The sequence below is a fragment of the Podarcis bocagei genome (genome assembly GCF_964188305.1).
Source record: "Podarcis bocagei genome assembly, chromosome: 10".
Lineage (NCBI taxonomy): Eukaryota > Metazoa > Chordata > Lepidosauria > Squamata > Lacertidae > Podarcis > Podarcis bocagei.
The window spans coordinates 2858781-2879362 of NC_138135.1; the positions used below are offsets into that span (position 1 = coordinate 2858781).

The 20582-nt window shown below is 46.3% G+C and overlaps 1 protein-coding gene across 8 annotated transcripts in view; it reads left to right on the forward strand.

The window, feature by feature from the left end:
- LOC308595651 (uncharacterized protein) overlaps window positions 1-20582 on the forward strand; it is a 223249-nt gene that overhangs the window by 158788 nt on the left and 43879 nt on the right. The window contains exon 1 of one of the 8 annotated variants that reach the window (XM_081210199.1): window positions 13810-14991. The exons of the other annotated variants lie outside the window; for them this stretch is intronic. The gene's annotated coding sequence lies outside the window, so the exon portion shown is untranslated. Of the gene's footprint in view, window positions 1-13809; window positions 14992-20582 lie in introns of those variants that run through there. 8 annotated transcript variants of the gene reach the window in all.

Sequence of the window (20582 nt, forward strand, 5' to 3'; positions counted from 1 at the left end):
TCAGCCCCGCCTGGCCAGGCGAGCTGGGGTAGCACTTCCAGAGACCTTCTTCTGCAGGAACAGGTCTAAGTGCTGTGGACTCCCAACTCAGAGCTGTGAGCACCGAACTCACTTCCAGAAGACAGCCGTGCACAGCAGAGTATAGCAGAGCATAAATCACTCGGACGACAGGGCTGAAGAATATCTTCTTTTATTCACTAACAGCTACTGTACTATACAAACTATATACAAATGGAGACGCTGGACTGCACTGAGTGTTACAGCTGCTTTCTGCAGCGACCTTATCTACACAGAGATAACACTCTGTCTCTCCCTTTGAAATAAAAAAATTCCTTCCAGTAGCACCTTAAAGACCAACTAAGTTAGTTCTTGGTATGAGCTTTCGTGTGCATGCACACTTCAGTATCTGAAGAAGTGTGCATGCACACGAAAGCTCATACCAAGAACTAACTTAGTTGGTCTTTAAGGTGCTACTGGAAGGAATTTTTTTATTTTGACTATGGCAGACCAACACGGCTACCTATCTGTAACTCTCCCTTTGAAGTGAGGCTGGAGCGGAATAAGTAGCAAGCACAATCCGCCCCCCCTCCTCTCTGGAACATCAGTAGATTCCTGCAATAGGAGGGGTGAAATCTCCTCATCCTCCCCCTTTCATTCCTACCATTGTAGAATCTAGCATAACTGCAACTTGCGTACACACTCCAAAAGTTGTTCTTTGCTAACAACCTTTGTTAAAACATCTGCAGGTATCTCTTTCCCCGGCATATAAGACACTTTTACAACACCACTTTGGACACATGCCCGAGCCCGATGAAGCTTGGTTAGCAGATATTTTGTCCTCTGCTTACATCCTTCTGAGTGGAGCAACGTTATACATGCTTTATTATCCTGATACACTTGAACAGGAAAAGTGACCTTCACTTTTATATCCTCAAACAGTTGCTGCAACCACTCTATGTCCATCAGGGAAAGAGTTAAAGCATTCAGCTCTGCCTCGCAATTGAGCTCAAGCTTACTGTTGCCTGCTTTCTGCAACACCAATCAAAAAGACATTGATTGAACAGATAACACACTCCTGGTGTGCTTTTGCCGTCAATTGTGTCGCTACCAAAACTGGCGTCTGCATAGATCTCAACACCCCCAGATTTTTGACTAGTAAATCTCAATCTGTAATCCACAGTTCCTTTCAAATATCATGCTATTTGTTTTAGCATTTTCCAATCCTGAACTGCGGGTTCATTTGCATATCTGCTGATTAAATTCATACTCACAGCAATGTTGGCCTTGAAACCTTGCTATGAAACTAAGTTTACCTAACACACTCCTGAAAAGTGTTGCATCAGGAAAAACCTCAGCATTAGCATCATGCTGATAACCTGCGACCATGGGGGTATCTACAGGATTGGCATCACTCAGGTTCAACTTCTCTATGACATCAGTGATCTTACGCGTCTGATGCACCAAAACATCACCCTGTGCATTTCTCTCAATCTCAAGCGAGAGATAATTGCTGACTTCTCCTAGGTCTTTTAAGTCAAAATGCTTTTGCAACTTTGCCAGAGTGCTTTTGTAGATGCTTTTATTCTTCCACATAAATATGTCATCTACAAAACAAATGAAAAAAAGCTTGTGCTGATTTGACTCTTTAACAAAAACACACGAATCAGCCTTTCCTTGCACAAAACCTAAGGAGAACAGCACTTCAGTTAGCTTAGTGTGGCAGCCCTATGCACTCTTTTTTAAACTGTACAGGGATTTTTTCAGCTTGCAAACCATTCCCTCTTTTATCTGCACACCATCTGGCGGTGACATATAGATATTCTCATTGAGAACGCCATACAAAAATGCAGTATTAACGTCATGATGGGAAATTGTCATACCGTCTTCGGCAGCTATCTTCAACAACAGTCTAACACTTTCAAATCTTACTGTTGGAGAATATGTTTCATGGTAATCCTGATCAAGCATTTGAGAAAAACCTCGCGCCACTAGTCTGGCTTTATGTCTGACTATTTTTCTGCTCTGATCAGTTTTTACCTTGTAGACCCACCTACTGTCTACACACTTCATGCCTGGTTCTGCTGGAACCAATTCCCAAGTATCGTTCTGTTTTAGGGAATTCAATTCAGCTTTCATGGCATTCAGCCAAGGTTCAGCATCCTTTGCAGACAGGTTCTTAACTTCCTTATAATTGGCTGGTTCGAAAACCGCACCAGAGTTGCTTGTGACCGCAGCCTTAGCGAACTCTTTAGAGAACCTTTTAGGTGGTACAGCCTTCATAGTTCTTTCAGATCTACACAAAACTCTCTGATTCTCTGAGTCTGGTGTCTCCTCCTCTTTGGGAGAATGGTGACCTAAAGAAAATGAAGGTGCTGAGTCTGAATCAGCGTCAGACTCACCTGAGGCTTTTGGGCTTTGATAATCTGGGTCATCATCAGGATCTACATTGACATCAGAATTATCACCAACCACATCAGAACTTGCCTCCCTCTTAATTGTTTTTGCACCATCATCACAAATGGGATGACATTGAAAAATGCCAACTCTGTCCCATTTTGGATTATAGTCGATGCTCCTGGTCAACCTGATTGTTTTCCTGTCAGTGATTAAGACACAATAAGAACCCTTCTCATACCCTAGAAAAACACCATGTTCACCGCGCTTGCTCAGTTTGTTATCATGCAACGTGTGCACCCATACCTCCGAACCAAATTTTTTGAAATGCTTTACATACGGCTTCCTTTTGTGAAGCATCTCATATGGGGTGCAATCTATAGCAGACTGATACCTTCGATTGTACACGTGAGAGAAACACGAAAGAGCTTCGGCCCAAAAGAGATTGGGCAGGCCAGAATCATGCAACAGAGTTTGACTTCCGGTCTGATCGCAAAGTGGAAGCAAGCGGGTTTTCCCTCGGGAGAGGGAGGCCAGCTCCTAGAAGATAAAAGGGGGTGCTAAAAGGGCACCTTAGCCCCCCAAAACCCCACTGAAAGGATATTCAGGGGGTAAGGATCCCAGCGCTGCGGAGTTGCGATTCCCCTGGCCGCCAGGTATCTTCTTTAAAGAGGAGACGAGAGCGGCAGGGTAGAAGGGCTTGCAGCGGGACACCATTGCCAGCCTCTAGGAGTGCAGTCCCGAGCCTGCCCACTGGAGCGATTGGCTTTCCAAATTAAAAGAAATCGTTTGGGAAGTTTCGAAAGGATTAAAATTTGCTGATTTGGACCCAATTCGATGCAGACAAAGGGTAAAAAGGAGGTCAACTTTGTCTGAATTCCGAAGTGCACACAAGGACTATTATCAGTGTGGAGTATAACCGTGAGTAAAAAAACAAGCGGAGACTGCTTGGCAATTGGAACTATCTTGCTGTTTTTGGGGGGGTTTTTTGGCTTTTGATATTTTTTAAGGGACTTACATAAGGAACTGGTGGGGTGAAGAAGATCAAGAGGGTAGAGGGAATAATCCCTTTCTTTTTATTTTGGTGAGTGGCCAAGATGGCGAGGAAGGATTTTGAGAACGGATTACTTTACTTTCGATTTTAAGTGAACTGCGCAACAAACTGGAAAGTTCTTATTTTTTGTTATTTTTACACCCTCACCTTGGCAGCATTGTTTATTAACAAGGGAAGAAGTATTATTTGCCTTTTATGTTTGTTTGGAGAGTGGACTGGGATACATTTGGAACAATCGGTATTTTGGTTTTTTGAAAGTTTATCCAGAGGATTTGTGCCCCCCCCCCAATAATTTGATTGTTTATGAGAAGAAAGCAATGCCATTTTATTTCATTTTTGGACATTGAAAAGGGTTGTGAGTTGTGTCTATTTACCCTGTTCCCCCCCCCCACGTGAAATTTGGATTGATCTATTTTTTCATGTGTTTTTTTGTGCGGGTCTCTCTCTTTATGGTTGGTATTTTGAGGCTTTTTGGATTTATTTTCTCTGAGGACTTTGCTACCGTGATTTAAAGGATAATTCTGAGAATACTTTCAGATTTTTAATTATCATAACCACTGTATTGGATTTAGCCAACCAAGTGGTGAGAAAAATTGAAGATTTTATTTGAGTTTGGCTTTTGTTTTAATTCTCCTTGGCTAACATTCGGTTGATAATTTTGGAGCGCCCCCTAGTGGACAATCATATAAATACAGTCCTAACAAAATAGAAATTGAACTTTAGGGAAACGTAGCCCCCTGGTGGACAATCTTGTTGGTGCATCAAAAAATTTTTAATTTAATTTGATTAAGTTTACAAGATGTCTCATACACAGAAAAAAGGTGAAGCAGGGACACCAGCAGAAAGGAAAGGTTCTAGACAAGAATCTGATATTAAAGGAGAATTAATAAAGATGTTTACAGTGCTTAAAGCAGATCTTATATCAGAAATACAAAAAAGTGAGAAAAACATAGAGACAAAATTGGAGTTGGCGGATAAAAAAAATAGATGTGACTGTGGAAAAAATTGATGAAACAGTCAAAGAAATAAAGGGGCAGATGAAAGATATGACAAAAAGGACACAAAACTTGGAGGAAGGGGAAGGAAGGTTAAAACGGAAGTCAAGGAGATTAGAAAAGAAGAAGAAAAAATTAAAGCAGAAGTAGCAGAGGTTAATAAGACACAAGAGGAATTGTGGGACGCTATTTCGAAGAATGAATTGAGCCAGAAGGAGAATAATCTGAGATTTAGAATGGTACCAGAGTCCCAAGGAGAAGAAATAGGCATTACAGCTTGTAATAAATGTAGGGGTTGCTTGTGCGCAAGTTGGTGCCACTCCTGGCTAGGTTGCCTTGTTAAACCTTTTCTGTCTGGACAGCCCTGCACTTCGTGGCTGCCTCAGTCGCTAGCAGAATCTGTCAGTGGGCGTTTCTTAAACCTTTTCCAGCATAAAAGTTGTTTGACTCCAAGTCTCCTCCTACTCTCCCTGCGTGGAAGCCTTCTGCGCAGGGAGGGCGTGGGTAGCGGAGGACCCGTGCTCTCCTCGCTGATCTCTGGCGAGGAGTCCTGGAGCCCCCTTGCTGATTCCCCCATCTGCCCCCCTTTATCTCTGGTGTTACGCTGATTTCTTTCCCCAGCTGGTGAGCCGCCTCTCCCCCTGCTGGGCCCTTCTCCAGCATCGCTTGAGAGCCTAGCCTCCGCCTCTGGCTCCGATGTCAGTTCCCTGACACAGGTAATGAGATAAATAAGAAAGAAAAGAAGTTATTTTTATATGCAGTGACAGCAGCAAGAATATTGATGGGCCAGAAATGGAAACAGGAGGAATTACCTACCTTAGAAGAATGGAGAACTAAAATGATGGATTATGGAGAACTGGACAGAATGACAGGAAGGATCCAGAATCGACGAGATCAAAGATTTACAGAAGATTGGGAAAAGTTTATCCAATATATGCAAAAACTGAGTGATAATAAAATTACGTTTGTAAGCTTTAAGGAAGCTCTGTGAGGGAAAAGGGTTAAAAGGGCAGAAATGTGTAAAAAGTAACAATAGGAAGGAATGGCAGACAAATTGAGGAAAGTCAAAAAAGAAAAGTAAGATGTAATTAAGATGTATGGAATGTATAAATTTGTTTTTGTATTTGAAAACTAATAAAAATATATATTATATAAAAAAGAATCATGCAACAGAGTTCTTATACCTTGTTGCAGGGTTTGGTTTATTCTCTCACATAAACCATTATGCCAGAGTGATCTGGGTGTGGCAGTCATATGCTCAGTGCCCTGTTCAGTAAGAAAACTCTCAAACTCTTCTGAACAAAACTCTCCATCCCTGTCAGTGAACAGACAATATATGCTCTCATTGTGTACATTCCTGAGCCATGTACAAAATTGACGAAAGTTGGTGAAACTTCAGACTTTTTCTGTAGCATATAGATCCAAACATATCTCGAATAGGAGTCTATCAATACCATGAAAAACCTTGAGTTACCTCTAGAGAGCGCTAGAGGCCCCACTAAGTCTGCATGAATGACTTCATATGGTTTCTTGGCCTCTCTCCCAGATTTTGCACCTTTGGGAGCTTGCCTTGCCTTATTCTCAGCACAAGAAACACATCATATGGTAAACACACATTTTCAACTTCATGCCCTCAACCATATTGGGCATTTTTGCCAAAGCCTGAAAATTCAAATGACCATAAAGACGGTGGTAATCATGAATGCATTGATCATGCAGCTTCTCATTCTTATCAACAGATATGTTACAGCATGCTTTCTCAGTTGCTTCAGCAGTACCTGTAACAAAAGGCAATTGGTACAAACCATCAACACATTTGGCATACAGAATGAGCTTGCCATCTCGATGAATTTCACAACGAGATCCAAAAAATCACCTTAAACACTTGATGATCAAGCTGAAAAACACTCAAAAGATTGTCCTGAAGAATGAGGAGCATACAGGACATTCTTAATTGTTGCATTCAGGCTCTTTAAGAACACAGTTCCCTGAGCCACACTCGTGAGAACTGTCCCATCTGCTTGATGAATTGCTTTCTCTTGCTTCTCAAGATGAACAAAGAGATTCTTATCTTTGGCCACATGGTTGGTACAGCCAGAGTCGACCACAAAGAAACTCTGCCCACGTTGATTGGAGCAGCGAGAGATCAAAGCCTTTGAAGTAGCAGGTGCTTGGGGATTTCATCCTCCTCCCCCTCTGCCTTTGAAGTTTCCCTTCTTCTTTAAAGTTTTCTTGCTGCAATGGAAACGCAAATGGCCTTGGGCTCCACATGAAAAGCACTGCCGCAATTTCAGAGCTTTTGCAGCAGTTTCTATTTCCCCTGCTGGAGACTTAGGCACATTTGCAGCAGCACCATTGTCCTGGCTTTCTCTAACAGCCTGTCTGCGATCCCACTCATTCAAGAGCACGCTAGACACATAATCTTCTGTTAGCCGGTCAGCAGGCATGGTAGAAATCTGAGCAGCTACTCTGTCGTAGGAATCATCTAGGCTATTTATCATCAGCATTGCAAGCACAGCCTCTGAAATAGCCAGGTCTCGCTGAACAAGGTCCTGTCTGAGGCGTTTTAATTGAGACAGATGGCTAGGCAAATCATCACCTTTCTCTAACTGCAACCTGCACAGCTTCTTGAAGAAAAGCACACTGGAACCGGCATTTTGCCACAAATGCATATCTCTCAGTTTATGCCAAACAGCTCGTGCTGTCTCTTGACCCTCTAAATTCCCCAGCAAGTAGTCTGAAACACTCAAAACAATTGTCCCCCGGGCTCTCATGTCTGCAGCATGCCACTCAGACTATTCATCTGCATCCTTCTTGGGAGGGTCATCTTCTATAGTGTAGAATAGCTTCTCCCTCTGCAAAAGCGCTTTCATTTTGACCTGCCACGTTGCATAGGTCTCAGGCGTGAGGAGAGGAAAGGACAGAGCCATCTGGCCAGAATGTACACAGGCCATGTCTGCTATTAATTAAAGCAAGACACTTCCCTCGTGCAACACAGATAGAGCCTTGGACTCCTTCAGCCACTCTCTCTCCCATTCAGAGAGCAATTAACAGGCAAACAGGGATGCTATCTTCTTTTCTTGGCAGCCAGCAACATACCTCCATAAATCAAGCAGCAGCAGCAGCAACAGCTTGAACAGCTCCGAAACAGCTCTGCTTCTGGGTACCGCAAATCAGTCCAGCACGCAGCCTCCATTCTGCCCTCCGGCAATCAGCATCAGAAGCCACCGGCGACTGGGACGACTGGGATGACTGGGATGACTGCTGGAACGATGAGGACAATGACTGGTGAGACGACTGGGCCCATAACCGATGTCAGCTTCGCCTTTGAGCCAGTGCCACCGACTCGGCTCAACCACTTCAGCCCTGACTGGGCCAGGTGAGCTGGGGTAGCACTTCCAGAGACCTTCTTCTGGACCTCTGCTGGACCTCTGAGGTGCGGCGGGATTGCTAAGGACAGGCGGCTCCTCAACACCACTGACCCACTGCACCCAGTTAGCACTGCGCCCTGGCAGCTCGGCACAGGCCTTTGCTTCCCAGGGGAAGATCTCTTTTCGTCCTGGGAACAGAACTCTTACATCAAACTTCTGAGCCAGGTGGCTAAAGAAGTTCCCTACCCAGACTGTTGGACCCAGCCACCTCCAACAAAGCCTCCCCCTAGTCCAGTACCAGTGACGTTGGAACAATTTCATTCCGGGGATGTTACCTCATGGAACTTGACCGCGCTAAATCTGACACACCAATACCTATACCTCATAGGTCCAACAAAAGGACCCCTCTGTCGCCGCTTCACTGGAGAAGGAACCTCCATCGGGTCCAGTACCTGCAGTATCAATCCTGAGATCCTAGCCACCGGCCAAGTGACTGTCACCAAGTCAGCAGGTTCTCAGACTTTTCTGAACCTTACCTTCGCCTGGGCCAATGCCATTGGTCACCCACCCACCTGGAAGCCTCAACACTTGGACTTTATGCTATTACAAACCTTTGCCTCGGGCAGGATGGAGTCCTACCTCAGTGGCTTGTTCTGGGTGTGTGGACACCGCGCATACACCTGGGTAAGCCCACACATGTCTGGGTCCTGCTTCGTAGGATACATCGTCCTGGGAATCAGGGTGGTCCCGCATCTACCCCCCGGGAGACAGAGGAACAAAAGAGAGCAGAAGGAGCTGTCAGATCTCTCGGATGTGGCTGCAAATGGAGAAACCGTAGGCAGAGCCCTCTTCCCCGCTTACGGAGCTGGATCTAATCACGTTGACATCCTCAGGCTCACCGACATCCTCCTCAAGTTCATGCAGGAAGCAACCCAGATAACGGACTCCCTGGTGTCTGAACTCTCTGAGGTAAGACAACATAGTTTACAGATGAGAATTGCGACGGACTTTTTACTGTCCAGCCAAGGAGGGTCATGTGCTTTGATAGGTGCTGAATGTTGTACATACGTGACTGACAAATCTTTGAATATCACTGGACATTTAAATAATATCCATGAACTGGCAGGGAGGCTTAATGGCATACAGCATGAAGGACTGTCCGACGTTGACTTGTGGGGCTGGCTGCCCAAGCTAGGGTGGCTCCGACAATTACCGTATTTTTCGCTCGATAACACGCACCCGACCATAACACGCATGTAGTTTTTAGAGGAGAAAAACAAGAAAAAAATATTCTAAACGAAACAGTGGATGTATGATTTTTATGGTTCATGCTGTGGCCACAGACATGTGATCTGACGGTGAGTTTGGGGTAGCCCAATGCAAAAATCCTGAGGATCCATGTGGATCCATGTTTGTAACAATGTTTTTGCACCACTGCAGCCCCAGGTAACAGTGGGTGTGTGATTTTTTTTGGTACAAACTGTAGCCATGGACATGCTATGTGATCTGATGGTGAATTTGGGGTGACCCAGTGCAAAAATCCTGAGGATCCATGTGAATCTGTGCTTTGTAACCACGTTTTAAGTGGGGAGGGAAGGAAAAGCACTCAAGGGACAAGGAGCACGCAGGGAGCAGGCTCTGCTTCTCTCCCTCCCCCCCCCTTAGCAAGCTGAAAAACTTTGCTGAAGGGACAGAGAGCCTGCTTGTTTTAAAGGAGCCTACCAGACAGGAGCTGCTTACACGAGTGTAAGCGGCTCCTGTCCGGTAGGCTCCTTTAAAGCAAGCAGGTTCTGCTTCTCTCCCTCCTTAGCGAGCTGAAAAACTTTGCTGGAGGGACAGAGAGCCTGCTTGCTTTAAAGGAGCCTACCGGACAGGAGCCGCTTACACTCGTGTAAGCGGCTCCTGTCCGGTAGGCTCCATTAAAGCAAGCAGATTCTGCTTCTCTCCCTCCTCCCCCTCCCCCCCACCCTTAGCGAGCTGAAAAGCAAAGCTGGAGGAGACTGAAAATCTTGCCTGCTATTTCCTGCTATTTCCAGGAGAGAGATACAGAGAGCCAGTTTGCTTTAAAGGAGCCAACCGGACAGGAGCCGCTTACACTTTGCTCCTTTAAAGCAAGCAGGCTCTGCTTCTTTCCCTCCTCCCCCCCCCCCTTAGCGAGCTGAAAATCTTTCCTGCTATTTCCAGCAAAGCGGGAGAAGAGCCACTGAGTGGGGAGGAGGGAGAGAAGCAGAACCTTCTTGCTTTAAAGGAGCCAACCGGACAGGAGCCGCTTACACTCGTGTAAGTGGCTCCCCTCCCCTCCCGCTTTGCTCCTTTAAAGAAGCAGGCACTCTGTCCCTCTCTCCTCCCCATTCAGCGGCTCTTCTCCCTCTGGAAACCACGGAGGAGGGAAGCATTCGCTCCGTAACATGCACAGACATTTCCCCTTACTTTCTAGGAGGAAAAAAACACGTGTTATGGAGCGAAAACTACGGTAACTGTCACAGCAAACCCTTTCCATATTTCATAATATTCTGTCATTACTTTACCTTGATCTATTTTAATCTTATCTTATTATAAAAACCTTAAAACTTAAAACTTAAATCTTATTTTTACCAATTTCTCATAACCATAATATTCTTACATAATTCTTTAAACATTTTTACTAAAGCCAAATAATTTCGTTCCAACATTTTTCTAACATTCATCAATTTTATAAATCAATCCTAATAAAAAAAAATAACAAAAAAAACAATCCAATCTTCATCCAGCTTCTCTTCCTCCTGGTCCCGGGTTTTGTCAGTCCTTTCTATCTCATCAATCTAGCGCATTAACCTGGCAATCTTATGTCCGAGGCCCTTAAGTCCCTTCCATGTCCCTTCCACAGCTCTTCTTCATATTTATAGCTGTATTTTCCTTTATCTCCTGTTCCTTTCACTCTTGGGAACTCCAGCTTGACAATGCTTTTGACCCATCTCGACAAATCAGCCCCTTTTCCATAGTCCAGACTAAGCTCCATGTGGTGTTTAAGAACATGTTTCAAAGTCCCTCCAAAATTAAGAGCTCCCACAACCCCAAACATCTCACGGCCCATTGCCAGACTTGAAAAGTCCAAACCTCCCTGCATGGGGGGGGGGTCAATCCAACCCCCCATTTCCAAACCAAACCAAACTTTATCTTTCCAAATCTGGCTTTTTCCAAGTTCATTTGTCAAATCCAATAATTCATGTTCCTGCCGGGCCACAGCTCCCTCCATCTCTGGCGCCCAAGATTCAGAAACATCCTCTTCCCTCATCTGTTCTGTCAGGGCACACTCCTGATCTGATTCCTGGGTGGGCTCTATATAATTTCCCACTGCCTGTCCAAAATTTCTGATCGCATCAGTCATAAAGTCCATCTTCTCATGTAGCTGTTCCAGTAGGCCACTTGTTTTACAGATAGCACACAACAGAGCTTCTGAATACATTGTCCTGCAAGGTCAGAAGTCTATTCCCACGATCGTAATCTGTGACAGCTGCAAGCTCCCCGATTCAGAATTGGTTACAGTTTCACAGGCTCCCTCTAGGGGAAGAACTTCTGTTTGTTCTTTTCTTTTAAAGACAGATCTAACAACAAAGTTTCCTTTTTCAGCTATTTTGTCAATATTTGTTCCTTTAAAATGCGAAGGGAACAATGGAGTCACTATGTTTCTCTTCTTTTAGCTATCTGTCAGAAACGTTTGTCTCTGGTCAATGAGCTTCCAAAAACGTCAGTCCTGACACCCCGTTCTAGGATCAAGACGGCGGAAAGTTACTTTGCTTTACACTCACTTCTGCAGGTTTAGACAGTCCGACAAAAATCCCCCCTCTTCTCCTGCTTCCGAAGGGGGTTCAACAATTTAAAATGATGAAAGTTAATCCTTTACAAGCGATTTTCAGAACTCTAGTTTGCCATGTCTTTGCTTTAATCTATCTACAAAGAAACGGAAGGCTGACTTCCTGTTTAGACCTTCCTGTTTCAGTGCCAAATTAAAATAAACTTTTAAGTCCAATATTCCTTTCCGCTCACAAATCCTTATTTAGAGTCCAATTGTCCAAAATTTAAGTACTCACGGGTGATTGTTTTAAAAGCCAAATTGTCCCAGGAAAAAGGCAGCGCTCTCCAGCAACGGCTGTGCGGCTTCACTCCACGGAAGAAGCAGTTGACTCTCAGCACCGCGCCACTTCCCCCTCTTCGCTCCGGAGCCTGTTAGTGGGTTCCTTTGCGGGTTGGGGGGGGCGCTAAAGGTGCCCACCGAGTCCCATGGTCACAGGCTTCATCCGCCTGTGATTTTTGAATGGGTCCCCACTTCGCCGTAATGGAAAAGACCCGTTTCCGTGGAGCTAGTCCCTCCAGATCAGAGGGAGTCTGCCACTGCCGATGGCGCCACCCCGGAAGTCTCTCCAGAAGGATACCATGATCAAAGGTCTCCAAAGCTGCTGAGAGATCCAGTAGAACCGAGGGGCCACTAGGGGCGCATCAGAAGATGGCTGACAATAACATCTCTCCAACCCACACGAGGTAATTTGGAGGCTGTGATGGGAGTAAATAGCCTCCCTACCCCCCCAGGATGGGGGGGGACTGCCCTTACCTGCTGTGCCCTATATCACCCCCCGAATTTGTGGGGATGGGGGCACTAGGCACAATGCCCTCCTGTGGGATTTCGGCACTCCTGGACGCCGTCTCTGATCCGCGCCACTAGCTGCAAGAACTTCAAAAGAAACAATTTGGATGAAGCGAATGCACATATTTCAAGGAAGGAGGGCGAGTAAAGACTGCTAACAGAAGAGATCTCTGATAAAACAAGACGAGTCGGAGGAATAAATCATGAGAAGATACGCCAAGACTCGGTATGGCAAAGGGACTGAGGGGGGAGGGGTAAAAAACTTTCCTTTCTTTCCTTTATGTGATTAAACAAGAATCCTCCCCCCTCACAAGTCAGAAATGTCGTTTTAAGGACTTAAGCTGTGGATTTAAGGCTGTGTGGAGATAAACTTTCGAACCAAAGCATGTTTTGAGAAGAGCATGGAATGTATAAGGGCTTTGGAATGACGCAGTTAAAAGTGCCGTCACCATATTGGGAAGTTCTGTCAGAGGACTTAAGTCTGGGAGGAGAAATAGAGAAATAGAGCTGTTTTTATATTGTGGGTGAAACTCCTCAGAGGGACTTAAGAACGACAGTTCTGTAATTAAAGAGGGAAAGAGCGATGTTATCTATGAAGGCGATGATATATGGAAACCATCTCGATTTGAGGACTGGAAGAACGGAAAAATTCACACAGGATTATTATTGGTGTTTATTGGCTTAAGGAGACTATCAGAAGAGATCATAAGGAAGAAAGAGAAAATATATGAACAAGATGTGATGTGGAAACAGCAAGATAAGACTGGATAGAATTATGAACTTTGGACTGATTTGGACATTAACGCAGTAGCAAGAAGATGATCAGAATCCCCCTTCGGATCTTGAAATATGGGTCCCCTCAACAAAATTTAAAATTCGGCTTTGTAATTTGGAATTTATGTGATGTGATTTGATTTGATTTGATTTGATTTGATTGGCCGGTTATTATTATTATTTTTAAAAAGAGAGATCCAGCAGAAGCAGGAAACAGTTTTCCCCTCAGACTCTAGTGCATCGGAGATCATCATCGAGCAGAACCAGCACAGTTTCAGTCCCATGATGAGGCCTGAATACCAATTGGCAGGATAATGGTGGAAGAAGCTTTCCTGGTCCTCCACCCCAAAAAGCTCCAGGCACAATACTTTATTAGCTTTGAAGGGGCCATCGGATAGTTGGTGGTCTTTTCTTCAAAGGACAAATATTCTGAATACTTTTTAATTGATGTATGATATAAACAGAACTTCTGTTTTACATATTCCACATTGGAGAGATTTTGATATACAGGTCTGAGTTCATCGCTCCCTCTGAAACTGCTGTGTTAGCAGCGCTGTTTGAGCAGTGTGTTTGGGGGTCCTGGGCTGCCTAGACAACAAGACCCCCTTCTCAGCCTGGCTTATATGTGTTGGGATACTGCCAGGGAGACAAAGTCCATCATGGCCCCACAAGCCGTCTCTGGACGTCCATCAATCTCCCGTAGACACGCAATATCAGCAATTAGCGACACGAGCTCCAGAAATAGCTTGCCACATTCCAGAGCTGATGCGTGCTCTATCAGCAGATAATGCACAGTGAAAGATGCACGCAGGAGAGCATTATTTACAAGTTTATTCAGCGTTGATCAGAACAAAGAAAACATGACTGCCTGCTTCAGTGTCTCAGACACAGAGAGAGAAACGAAAGCATAGACACAACAGAAACATCATGTGAACAGGAAATACGCAGACTCTGTGACTCACAAAGCCTGCTCCCTTTTAAGGTGGAACGGAAATATCCTAACAATATGTTCCCAAAGAAAGCAGAGCAGTATGTTAGGCACCAGCTTGGCTGCAGGAGTGGCTGGGAAGGAGGTGTGCAGGGCACCATCCAACCATCTTAGAGAGTCCACTCTGGATTTGTGTAGGTTTTCCTTCATAGCCTTTTCTTCTCCTGAAGATAACTCACGAGGCAGCAAAGTATTACGACTAGAGTTTTCCTTCTCGATGGGCTCCCTTCTCAGGTGGACGTGCCCCATCTGTCCTTCACTTTCCTCAGCAGCATGGGCAGAATCTGCCTGAAATTGCTGTGTTAGCAGCAATGGAAGCCTGCACAGTGTGTTTGGGGGTCCTGGGCTGCCTAGACAACAAGACCCCCTTCTCAGCAGAACAGTATGTTAGGCACCAGCTTGGCTGCAGGAGTTGCTGGCAGGAGGTGTGCAGGACACTATCCAAGCATCTTAGAAACTCCACTCAAGATTTGTGTGGGATTTCCTCCATAGCATTTTCTTCTCCTAAAGATAACTCACGAGGCAGCAACGTATTACGACCAGAGTTTTCCTTCTCGATGGGCTTCCTTCCCTTTCCTCTGCAGGATGGGCAGAATCTGCCTTCTTGACTGTGGGATTCACTGTTGTTCTCATTCTCTCCATCCACCAGGGCCTTTCTTCATCTGCAACAGAATTCCCCAACTGACCAAGGATTTGAGACCCATCAGCTATCCTCACCGGGTTTTGCCAGCCGGTTGAAGCCATTCCTGGGATTGTGGCCCCTGTTGCATGCTGACAGCTTCTGGAGGCCACAGGTGAGAGCTGGGTGCAAGGTGGGGACCAATGGTGGATAGGTTACCCGAGAAGGTGCATGACATTTCCCCCACCAACGGTACCGCCTCTCCTCTAACACCCCAAGACATCCTATAATTATGATACTTAAGACAAATCAGGAATAAATTCTTGTCTCCAGAGATAACACAACTTCAGGCCATCAATGAATCAATACCATATACCGTATTTTTCGCTCTATAACACGCACCTGACCATAACACGCACGTAGTTTTTAGAGGAGGAAAACAAGAAAAAAATATTCTAAACAAAACAGTGGATGTATGATTTTTGTGGTTCATGCTGTGGCCACAGACATGTGATCTGACGGTGAGTTTGGGGTAGCCCAATGCAAAAATCCTGAGGATCCATGTGGGTCCATGCTTTGTAACCACGTTTTAAGTGGGGAGGGAAGGAAAAGCACTCAAGGGACAAGGAGCACACGTGGGGGGTGGTGGAGAAGGGTGCTGCTAATAATGCAGGAGAGGCTCCTCTCCGGCTTTGCTCCTTTAGAACAAGCAGGCTCTGCATCTCTCCCTCCTCCCCAGCAAGGAAACCACGATAGTAACCACTCTGAGACAAATCAAGAAAAAGTGCGACCAACACTCTCCCCCAACAAGCACAGTGAGGTCAACACACACACACACACACACACACAGAGAGAGAGAGAGAGAGAGAGAGAGAGAGAGAGAGAACTGGCCCTAAAGTTGCAGGGCGCTGGAAGTCGCAGGGGCGCTGGGGGAGTGAATGGGAAGCAAGAGAAGGAGAAGGATCCCTCACACACACACACACAGACACACAGAGTGTCAATTCTAAAGTCGCAGGGGCGCTGGGGGAGTGAATGGAAAGCAAGAGGAAAAGGAGCCCTCACACACAGAGAGACACACAGAGTGGATTCTAAAGTCGCAGGAAGAGTGAATGGGAAGCAAATCACACACAGAGAGACACACAGAGTGTGGATTCTAACGTGGGGAGAGTGAAGGGGAAGCAGGAGGAGAAGCAGCCCTCACGCACACACAGACACACAGAGTGTGGATTCTAACGTCGGAGGGAGAGTGAAGGGGAAGCAGGAGGAGAAGCAGCCCTCACGCACACACAGACACACAGAGTGTGGATTCTAACGTCGGAGGGAGAGTGAAGGGGAAGCAGGAGGAGAAGCAGCCCTCACGCACACACAGACACACAGAGTGTGGATTCTAACGTCGGAGGGAGAGTGAAGGGGAAGCAGGAGGAGAAGCAGCCCTCACGCACACACAGACACACAGAGTGTGGATTCTAACGTCGGAGGGAGAGTGAAGGGGAAGCAGGAGGAGAAGCAGCCCTCACGCACACACAGACACACAGAGTGTCGATTCTAACGTGGGGAGAGTGAAGGGGAAGCAGGAGGAGAAGCAGCCCTCACGCACACACAGACACACAGAGTGTCGATTCTAACGTCGGAGGGAGAGTGAAGGGGAAGCAGGAGGAGGAGAACGATAGCTCAAGCACACACACACACACACACACACACACACACACACACACACACACAGCCCCTACAGTGCCTAATCCAAAATCGGACAGCAAAAAACTGCAGGCAGGGACAGAGAGCACGGGGTTGTTTTAAAGCAGCCAACTCCCGCTCTGCTTCTCTCCCTCCTTCCCGGCTCCGCTAGCTGACAGGAGCCGCTTACACCCGCTTTGCTGTTTCAAAGCGAGCCACGGACTGCTCTCGACTGCAGCAGATTCCCCCGCCATCTGTAGGCATTCGCTCCATAACACGCACAGACATTTCCCCTTACTTTCTAGGAGGAAAAATCTGCGTGTTATGGAGCGAAATTTACGGTATTCAAGGCTGAAGTTTCCACTAAGTACAGTTATTTCTTTGCCTTTAATATCCAGCTTTTTCAGGGCCAGAAAAGGATAGTCCTGCGTCAGAAGAGGGGCACGAGATCAGGGAGCACGTCATTATTATAAAGAACCATTGCGGTGGGTTTTCTGCCTGGGATTCCCATTTGCCATCTGCTTTCTTTCTGCTTCTCCTGCTCTCTCCATTCAATGTGTGGCATGTAGACGGAGATCCGTCTCCAAGAACAGGAGCTTCCCTGAGCACCCATTCAGCTGACCCCAAGCACCAAGCCTTGTCACATGTTCTCTGACTGACCCAGACCATAGTGCCTGGAAAAGATGTAGACCTGGGCCTCCCAAAATGGTCCATATGAACCTCCTGAGGCCAATGGGACTGTGAAAGTGACTCATGAAGATCTAGAGGTGGATGGAGGATTATGATGCAGAGGATGGGGAATGTCCAAAGAAACGATGGACCAGAGAAAGAAAGGTCTTCATTTCCTAAAAACTGGGAACATGGGTAGGAGGCGGGGGAATGTAGGGAATGTTGAAATAAGAAAAGGTGAAATAGGAAAAGATGGCATATCATCATATGCTCTCTTTCCCTTTGTTCTCTTCCTTGAAACCAAAATAGGATTTCCTTTCCGCCCATTCTGAGGAAGATGATACAGAAGACAGTCAGAATTCTGGGAGATGGGGAACCTTTCATTTCATTAGGAATAGCCATTAAAATGTGTGAAATGTGGAATATGCATCACTGAATGAGCACACATATCTCACATCAGCCAACTCAAATGGGAAAACCATTTAAAGGTATGGAGAGTGGAAAAAGTTTCAGTGATAGTGGAAAACTTAGAGCACATCTGGGGACTCATATGGGCAAGAAACAATTTCAATGCACAGAGTGTGGAAAGAACTTCAGTCAGAGTGGACACCTCAATATACATCAATGGGTACATAATGGGAAGAAACCATTTAAATGTATGGAGTGTGGAAAGAGCTACAGTTGAAGTGATGAACTTGGAATACATCAACAGACTCACACAGGGCAGAAATTATTTAAATGCAGGGAGTATGGGAAGAACTTCAGTCAGAGGGGGCACTTAACTTTACATCAATGGACACATACAGGGGAGAAACCTTTTAAATGTATGGAGTGTGGAAAGAGCTTCAGTCAGAATGCAAACCTTAGAAAACATGAACAGACGCACACAGGGGAACAACCTTTAAAACGCATGGAGTGTGGAAAGAGCTTCAGTCAGAATGGAAACCTTAAAATACACCAACAGACTCACACGGGTGAAAAACCATATGAATGTATGGAGCATGGAAAAAGCTTCCATTTCAATGCAAACCGTAGAACACATCAACGGACTCACACAGGGGAGAAACCATTTAAATGTATTCAGTGCAGAAAGAGCTTTAGTGATAATGGAAGCCTTAGAAAACATCAACAGACTCACACAGGGGAAAAACCATTTAAATGCATGGAGTGTGGAAAGAGCTTCAGTCAGATTGGAAACCTTAGAAGACATCAACAGACTCACACCGGGGAGAAGCCATTTAAATGTATAGTGTGTGGGAAGAGCTTTAGTGATAATGGAAACCTTAGGAAACATCAACGGACTCACACAGGAGAGAAACCATTTCAATGTATGGAGTGCGGAAAGAGCTTCCATTTTAATGCAAACCTTAGAGGCTGGGTGAGGACTGCAGGGCCTGCTCCCTTCCAGGGCCTTCTCCAACTGGCCCAGGGGGCGTGGCCCAGGCCCTTTCTCCCGGCTATAAAGGGACTCCTGCTGCAGGGAAGCCTCGGACCATCGGCTGGGTGAGGACTGCAGGGCCTGCTCCCTTCCAGGGCCTTTTCCAGCACAGAGTGTTTTTAAAATGTTTTTTAAAAATTTTCTTTGGACTTTTTGTATGTGGGGGGTGGGGGTGGGATGGATGTTTGGTTGGGCTTGGGGAATTATTATTTTTTTATTTTGATGTTTTTGTAATTTTTATATTTTTTTGTTTGTATTGTTTTATTGGTTTTGTTTGTTTGTTTAAGGTGTTATTTTGTTTTTAGGGGGAGGGTTCGGGGCTGCCGGGGAGTGGGCCCCAGCCCACAAAATGGCTGGGGCATGTTCCACAGGGGGGGATGCACTGGGACAACCGATCTCAGTGATCACGGGTAGGAGGAGGAGTTACGCTAAGACCAGACCATGTCATTACAGAGGAGGCAGGTTTAGTCGTTGTCTGAGGACTATCCCTGCCTCCGGGTCTGGTCCTGTCCGGATGGATACTAGAATCAGCAAGGGATACCCACGTGACCTGAAGGTGCTGCTGTGCAATGCCAGGTCAATGATTCGTAAGACCACTGCCATCCATGACTTGATCATGGATGGAGGATTTGACCTGGCATGTGTAACAGAGACTTGGTTGGATGAAGCAGATGGGCCTGTCCTTGCCGCTGCTTGTCCACCAGGTTTCTCTTACACACAGCAACCCAGGTCACGTGGGCGGGGAGGGGGGGTTGCAGTGATTTTTAGGAAGTCATTAGTTTGCACCAGGCGTCCTATTGGGAAGACCCAGTTTTCTGAGTGCATGTTCTGGAAGTTGGGCAATAGGGGCAGTACAGGATTCCTTTTGGTGTACCGACCTCCCCGCTGCACCAAGGATTCCCTGCCCGAGCTGCTTCAGGTCGTGGCGGATGTTCTCCTGGAGACACCTAGCCTGGTCGTCCTAGGGGATTTTAACATCCATGCCGACACGACCTTACAAGGGGCCGCTCGGGACTTCGTGGAAAGCATGGCCTCCATGGGGCTGTCCCTGAATAAGTCTGGCCCAACCCATAGTCGTGGACATGCCTTGGACCTGGTGTTTACCTCTATGGATGTTGGTGATCTGACACTAAGTAAAAGCGAAATGAAAGAAGTGCCATGGTCAGATCACTTCCTGGTGCAACTGGACTTCTCTGCGACCCATCCCCTCTGCAGGGAGGTGGGACCAATTCGGATGGTCCGCCCCCGCCACTTAATGGATCCAAATGGTTTCCAGAGAGTGGTAGGGGATGCTTTATCCCATGTTGATGGCCTTTCAGCCGATTCCCTGGTGGCCCGCTGGAATGTGGAGTTAACCAGGGCTATTGACTGTTTGGCTCCGAAGCGCCCTCTCCGATTGCATGGAGCCCGGACAGCCCCGTGGTTTTCCACGGATCTGAGGGCAATGAAACAATCGTTGAGACGGCTAGAGCGCCGGTGGCGGATAACTCATTCCGAATCTGACCGGACACAGGTTAGAGCTCAACGTCGAGCCTACCAAGTGGCGATAGCGACGGCGAAGAAGAATTTCTTCACCGCCTCTATTGCATCTGCAGAAAACAGCAGCAGGAGACTTTTTCAGGTGGTTCACAATTTAGCGGAACCACCTGCAACATCGGGGCCCAGTACGGGCCACATGTTCTCCTGCAATGATTTTGCAAAGTTTTTTGCAGATAAAATCGCCCAGATTCGGGAAGAAGTAGACTCCACCGTGGGAGCAGGGCCGGGGCGGGAGAGTGCTAGAGTTCTGTCTAGTCAAGTTGAGTGGGATCAGTTTCAATCTGTTACCTCCGAGGATGTGGACAGGCTGCTTGGACGAGTGAAACCAACCACCTGTCTCCTGGATCCTTGCCCATCCTGGCTTATAAAAGCTAGCCGGGAAGGACTGGGCGATGGGCTTCGTGGGGTGGTGAATGCTTCCCTCCGTGAGGGAGCCTTCCCAGACC